Source organism: Lithobates pipiens, unplaced genomic scaffold, assembly GCF_037356315.1.
Source record: "Lithobates pipiens isolate NorthernLeopardFrog02 unplaced genomic scaffold, aLitPip1_a1.2 Scaffold_18, whole genome shotgun sequence".
In the NCBI taxonomy this organism is placed as follows: Eukaryota; Metazoa; Chordata; class Amphibia; order Anura; family Ranidae; genus Lithobates; species Lithobates pipiens.
Genome location: NW_027507758.1, coordinates 60899595 through 60907331, shown reverse-complemented (window position 1 = coordinate 60907331; position 7737 = coordinate 60899595). Strand labels below are relative to the sequence as shown.

The window sequence follows — 7737 nt, the reverse complement described above, 5'->3', positions numbered from 1 at the left end:
TGTGTCAAAAAAAACATCAATTTTTTTTTGGTAAAACGTAGCACAACTGCACAATTATCAGTTAAAGTAACGCAGTGCCGTATTGCAAAAAAAATGGCCTGGTCATGAAGAGGGGTAAATCTTCCAGGGCTGAAGTGGATAATAATAACTTAAAGTACAGAGCTGCTGTACAATACACCGCACTCTCTTTGTACTTCCACTATATGAACTGCAGATGTAGAGTTACATGACTGATAGTCGGTGATTAGTGTGACAGCTCAGTGTCTGTCTCTGCATCTGACCTGCCCCAGACAGCCTGCTCCCTGCCTACCGCTAATCTGCATTAGACACAAGTGCTCCTCCAACTGACTCACTCCCCATTATGTGCTTGTCGCCACTGAAAGCTCTCCCTACGCTCCTCTGACAGCTCAGCCCTTCGGAGACTGTCTGCTGCCAACAGGGGTCCCCTGCTCTCTGCCTGCTGAGTGTGACTTTAACTCCACACCACCTATATTACAGTCCAGAGATGCTGCTTTCTTCTTTTTTCTTCTTGGATCTCACTTCATCTCTTGCAACATCATGAGCCTCAGGAACTGAGAGCGCTGCCAGCGCTGCACCGGGGGAGGTCGTGCCAGGCCAGCCAACGGTGCCAACTCTGAGATCAATATAGATTTTGGAAGGAGCAGACGAAACCACAACACTACATCAGCTTTTTTAAATTTTTTTTATTTCCTCCCCATCATCACTCATCTGATTGTTGTGTCACAGGTAAGTAGCATATTCTTGATATTCACTATTGAGCCGATTGGTGACGAATTGTTGAAAATGTTTACTTTAAAATGTAGTTTGTGTGTCGTAAGTGGGCCATAAAATCTGTCATAAGAGAAACTTGAGGCGCTGACCCCTTGCCACCCCAGACCAAGGATGCCGAGATGGCCATCTGACTTTTATCTGACTTTCCTGCATACTGGCTTCTGATCGGTGGCTTAAAGAATATGAAAACCAAAAGGTCAACTTAACAGCCAGGAAACTAGCATTTTCAGAAGGAAGACAACCAGGAGCATAACTACTAATCATGGGGCCCCATAGAAAAATGTTGATGGGCTTCCCCTGGCTAACCTATTGGTTGGACTAGATGGACTTGTATCTTTTATCAAACAGACTATATAAACTAGGTAACCTGCATGCTTGCTCCTCCTGATCAGTGACTTAAAGAGTATGAAAACGAAAAGGTCAAATTAATGGTCAGGAAACTAGCATTTTCAGAAGGAAGACAACCAGGGGCATAACTACGAAAATGGGGCTCCATAGAAATATTTTGATGGGCTAAAAAAAAAACAACCTGGCTAACTTGCTTGCTGGTTCCTGATCAGGAACTCAGAGTATTCAAGCAAAAAGGTGAAATTGCCAGCCAAGGAACTAGCATTTTCAGAAGGAAGACAACCAGGAGCATAACTACCAATCATGGGGCCCCATAGAAAAATGTTGATAGGCTTCCCCTGGCTAACCTATTGGTTGGACTAGATGGACTTGTATCTTTTTCCAAACAGGCTACATAACTAGGTAACCTGCATGCTTGCTCCTCCTGATCAGTGACTTAAAGAATATGAAAACCAAAAGGTCAACTTAATGGTCAGGAAACTAGCATTTTCAGAAGGAAGATAACCAGGGGCATAACTACTAATCATGGGGTACAATGGTAAAATTTTGATGGACTAACCAACCCCAACCTGGCTAACTTTCTTGCTGGTTCCTGATCAGTAACTCAGAGTATTCAAGCCAGAAGGTCAAATTACCAGCCAGGAAACTAGCATCTTCAGAAGGACAACCAGGGGTGTAATTACTAATCATGGGGCATCATATAAAAATGTTGATGTTTCCCCTGGCTAACCTATTGGTTGGACTAGATGGACTTGTATGTTTTTCCAAACAGGCTACATAACTAGATAACCTGCATGCTTGCCCCTGATCAGTGACTTAGAGAATATGAAAACCAAACTGTAAACTTAACAGCCAGGAAACTAGCATTCTTTTAGAAGGAAGACAAACAGGGGCATAGATACTAATCATGGGGTCTCATAGGAAAATTTTGATGGGCTAAACCCCCCACCCCCACCCAGATAATTTTCTTGCTGGTTCCTGATCAGTGTCTCAGAGTATTCAAGCCAAAAGGTCAACTTATCAGCCAGGAAACTAGCATCTTCAGAAGAAGGACAACCAGGGGTGTAATTACTAGTCATGAGGCCCGATACAAACATTTTGATAGGCTTCAACTAACTAACTGGCACGCTTGCTCCTAATCAATGGCTCAAAGAATATTAACAATAAAAGGTCTATTTAATAGCCAGGATATTAGCATTTTTGGAACAACAAGTGGCGTAACTACTAATCATGGGGTCCCACAGAAACAAAATTGATAGTGTACCCCTTCCCCCTGGGCTAACTTGCATGCTTGTGCCTGATCAGTGACCCAGAGAGTACTAAAGTCAAAAGGCCAACTTAACAGCCAGGAAACCAGCATTTTTAGAAGGAAGAATACCAAGAGTGTAACTACTAATCATGATGTCCCAAAAAAAAAAAATGATAGCCCCCCCCCCCAGGCTAACTTATATGCCTGCTTCTGATCAGTGACTCAGTATTAAAGACAGAGGTCATCTAAACAGCCAGGAAACTAGCATTTTCATAATAAAGACAAACAGGGGTGTAACTACTAATCATAGGATCCATCAAACACCAAATTGATAGGTTTTCCCTGACTATCTTGTATGCTTGCTTCTGTTCGGTGAGTCGGGCAGTATTAAAAACAAAAGGTCAACTCAGCAGCCAGGAAACTAGCATTTTCAGAAGGAAGACAACCAGGGGCGTAACTACTAATCATGGGGCCCCATAGCTGGTCCTTTCCATATTCAAAAACACCTCCCTTACTGACACTTGTTATTTGACTCTGATGGTATCCCTGCACTTTATATTTTATATACATTTTCTGTGTCTTCCCTCATATGACATCTGACATGTTATGTGATTTCGCTGAGATTTTCTCATGCACTGCTTTGTTGGATACTTGTTTGTATCAATAAAGAATTAGAAAAAAAAAAAGTGAAAATGTTGACAGCCCCATCACCTCTCTGTAGCGGTATGAAGTGTTATCTGTGACAATCAGTGCCATTGATGTTAATTCATGGCTCATGGCCATACACACAATCCGATTGTACAATAATTGGATCGTTAGTACAGAGCTTTCGAGAGCCGATCACGACAATTCATCCGATTATTATTCCATCTGACAAGCACAAAAAATTTCCTGGTACGATACCAGATCGAACGATTTTCGTTTAGGCCCCTTTCACACGTGCGGATCCCAGGAGGATCTGTTTTTGGACATCCGCTTGCTCAGCGGGGATCGCTCCATCCCACTGAGCCGGCAGATGACTAGTCTGTAGAAACGGACCACCCAGATCTCCGCTTTCCTCTATGGGGGGATCGGACCGTCTGTCCATTTTCATCCGATCCGCAGACAGAAGGAAAAATAGGGTTATCCTCCGTCATCAGAAACGGAGCATAGCGGAGACTGATGTCATCGGATATTCATCCGCTGACATCCGCTATCCCATAGGGATACATGTATGTCCGTCTTTCATCTGAAAACGGATGGATGAAAAACGGACATAGGTTCCGAAAGTGTGAAAGGGGCCGAGGTCAGTATAGTTGTCATCCGAAAATACAATACAAATACATTATAACACATGACATCACTTCCGATTTTATTTTTTTTATTTTTCTTTCTGTCGTACGAGAATTTTTGTGACTTTACTAACCTATTCAATTTCTACTTGCCACTATTTAAGCAAAAAAAGTCCTACAATCTGTCGTACGATATTCGGATTGTGTGTATGGGCATAAATCACAGAACTGTCAGCATAGTCAGTACACTATACACAGCAGTGCTGGGGGTAATAGTTATAGTTGTAGCAGCAATAATAATGATGATAATAATAATGATGACCATTGTGATATTTTATATTATGACAACATTTTTAATGCTGTTGCACACAATTACTCTATAAACCTACAAACTTTTTCAAATCTCTGGCCGTTTTAAATGTATTTCTAGATCTACAAACCTCAGCTGTTCTATACTGACAGAATGAGGAAAAAAGAAGAACGCTGTTAACCCTTTGAGGACCAAGGGACGTATTTGTCCCATGTTTTTAATTGCCTGTATCATCTGATTAAGAACTTAAAATACTTTATTTTTTTTTTGGTTTGAGTGAAATTATTAGTTCTTATCAACAAATGGTTGTCATAATTCCTCCCCCAAAAATGACACAAGTGTGGAAATGGTTTTATTTATTGTTCAAATACATTCTTAAAGGGAAAAAAATATATAATTATTTTTATATTGATGACAGCAATCTTATGGTCCTCAAAGGGTTAATCAGCTTCTCTTATAGGGACATCGGTCCCCTCAGTGCCCATCAGTACTGCTAATCAGTGACCATCAGTGCCACTTATGAGTGCCCCCTATCAATGCCCATCAGTGCTGCCAATCAGTGCCGCCTATCACTGCCCCCTCTCAGTGCCCACCAATGCCACTAATCAGTGCCGCTAATCAGTGCCCATCAGTACTGATAATCAGTGCCCACAAGTGCCACCTATCAGTGTCCATCAGTGCCTCATCATTAGTGTCACCAGTGGCGGCTGGGTTTTTTTTTATTGGGGGGGGGCAAACACCTCACCTATGCCAGGTAGGTTGGCCAAAAGCCTCTCCTTCTCTTCTGCATTATGGCAGCTTCCGCAGTTTGTCTCCTCCCCAGGGGCGGACTAACTCATCAGTGATTCGGTCACCGCCCGAGGGCCCGGAGCCATTAGGGGCCCGTGCCCGGCCCAACGAGAGGCCCCTTGAAGTGGCTGTAATAATACCGATAATGGCACGCTGCTCCCCGCTGGCCCCTCCTCTCTTCTCGTCCGTCCTAGACTCCTAGGTGATACAGTGCCCCCACACTGTCCCCTGTATGCTCTCCCCCCCCCCCACACTGTCCCCTGTATGCTCTCCCCCCCCCACACTGTCCCCTGTATGCTCTCCCCCCATATGTTTTGAACAAGAAATTCCTGTGTTCGGGGCATACTCGAATACCGCTCTGAACAGTGACCAGCCGTGCACAGCCGCCATGTATTTTAGCCAGTCATTGATTTTGACAGGCTGCTAGCAGCTGACTGTATGCTGCACCTGTACCTCTCTTGTGCCCCAAAACAACAGATTTTTATGCTGTACGGGCCAAACTGCCTGTGTGCATGAGCTCCTACAGAGAGAATGGTGTCACCTCTGACTATGTTGTGTGGCAGAGGTGTATGAATTACAAATGTGGCTGGACAAAATTATAAATCTTTGACAGATAACGTGCTTCCCTTACAATGGGCATATAAAAGAATCACCCCCTTTAAAATAATCACATTTTGCTGCTTTGCACCCTGAAATGAAGACAGACACGGTTTTTGTTTTATCCAACTGTATATACTCAGTGCAACTTATAACATCCAAGAGAAAGATATAACACCAACATGTCAGAAAAAAAAAAATCTAAAACAGAATCAGAGTTGGAAAAAAGGATCACCCCTCCTAAAAATGACTTGTAAACTCAATCAGGTGTAGCTAATCACCTTTTCAATGGCACACAAAGCCATTTGACTTTCAACTGTGATTATTTTGATTAAAGATGGATGGGACAAAATACCGTCAAATTCTCGAGGAAAATCTGCTGCCCTCTGCCAGAAAGTTGTCAATGGGAAGAAGGTTTACCTTCTAATGCTGAAATGACCCAAAGTACACAGCAACAATTACCACTCACTGATTGAAGGAGAAAAAGGTGAATGTCCTTGCATGGCCTAGTCAGAGCCCAGAGTTATATACCCAAAAGTGGAATTTGCACTTATCTGATTACCTGTAAAAAACAGGTATTTGCTCCCCCCCCCCCAGAAAGGTGCCAAATGTGGCACTGGAGGGGGGAGCAAATACCTGTTTTTTACAGGTACCCTGTCCCCACTTTAGGGAGACTGGGCCACAACGAATTAGATAAGCAGCTGGTCCCCCTCCTCTTTCCTCCCCTTCTGCCGAGTCAGTAAAATAGCGCAGTGCACTTTGTGCATGCGCAGTAGGGACCCTGATGTGAAGCTGAAAGGCTACACTGCCTGGTTCCCTTACCCGCAATGGTGGCGACAGCACCTGACCAGCCGATGGAAACATCAGCTGCAGGGCCGACATCACTGGACTCCAGGACAAGTAAGTGTCCGGTTATTAAATGTCAGCAGCTACAGTATGTGTAGCTGCTGACTTTTCATTTTTAAAGGGGCGGCCAGAACTCTGCTTTAAACCCCATTGAAAATCTGTGGAATGATTGAGGACTGCAGGCAACAAACAGTCACCATCAAATTGAACTAAACTTGAGCAATTCTGCAAAGAAGAGTGGGCAAATATTACAAAGTCTAGATGTGCAAAGTTAGTAGACACATATCCCAACAGACTAAACACTGTAATTTAAGAAAAAGGTGGTCCAACAAAATACTGACACAAGGGGGTGATCGTTTTTCCAACTCAGTGATTCTGTTTTTGATTTTTTTTTTTTTTTTTATGTTGGTGTTATATCTTTAACTTGGATGTTAGAAGTTGCATTGACTACATATAGCTGGATAAAACCAAAAATGAATGCGTCTTCATTTCAGGCTGCAAAGCAACAACATGTGAGTATTTTGAAGGGTGGTAATTCTTTTCTAGACCCACTGTATGTGCATTTCAAAAAAGGATTTAGCTGTTTGCTTAGAGATCCCAATTACCGCTTCCTTAAAGTGGTAGTAAACCCGCAAGATTTCATTCCGGCCGGCCGGCCACTGCCGGATTTTCAGGCCGAGAAACCCCTTGTGCGCATGCGCCGCTGCAGTCAGCGGCGCATACCGAGGGGAATATCTCCTAAACCGTACAGGTTTAAGAGATATTTTTTTTACCTACAGGTAAGCCTTATTATAGGCTTTCCTGTAGGTAAAAGTTAAAAATTTGAGTATACAACCACTTTAAAACTCCCTAAAATGGGATATATTTTGGAAATATCTCATGCCAAATCATTATAGATCCCAATATCTGGGTGTCAATACAAAATTATTTGCAAACACCTTCTGCTAAAATCAGATTCTGTATGATAACAACCCAGAACCAACCAAGTCCATTGGTCCTTGAAGACATCTTCTATTGTATTGTGAAACTTTTTTTGGTCCAGCACACATTTTTGTTTTTTCGGCAAAGGCCTGGTGTACAGGCTGTTCAGTGTTTTCCACTACCAAGCGAATATCTGCCAAAGTGTACCTATAGTTGGTAAATTTCCATCTAAAAAAAGTCAGAAGTGTAATTTTATGAGATCTCCTAGAACTTTGTGTACTTTGACAGCAAGAGCGGAAGATAATCAGCGTTTTGTTTGTATTGTGCTTGGAAATAGGTCAATCTGTGACAGATATAGATGGTTTAATCTGCTTGTTGTATTGTGTTCAACACATTGTTTTTCATAAAGAGGACTCAGGGGAAACAAGGGTTGGTTTCAGGATAGGGTCTCATTGTCAACAACAAAGATGCCACTCTTGTTCACATTAATTTATTAGAAATAAAATTCCCCAACACCCACCCCGCTAGCTGGCAAGAGGACATAATTAAGAGCTCCTTCTAATAGATCAATAGAAGAGAGAACATCTTGACATCTAGGACTTCATTTACACGGG

General features: G+C 42.6%; 1 protein-coding gene across 1 annotated transcript in view; it reads left to right on the top strand.

The window, feature by feature from the left end:
- The first annotated feature begins 221 nt into the window (after positions 1-221).
- Positions 222-7737, top strand: part of RD3 (RD3 regulator of GUCY2D) — a 118387-nt gene continuing 110871 nt past the window's right edge. Inside the window, exon 1 of the mRNA XM_077485732.1 lies at positions 222-747. The gene's annotated coding sequence lies outside the window, so the exon portion shown is untranslated. The remainder of the gene's footprint in view (positions 748-7737) is intronic.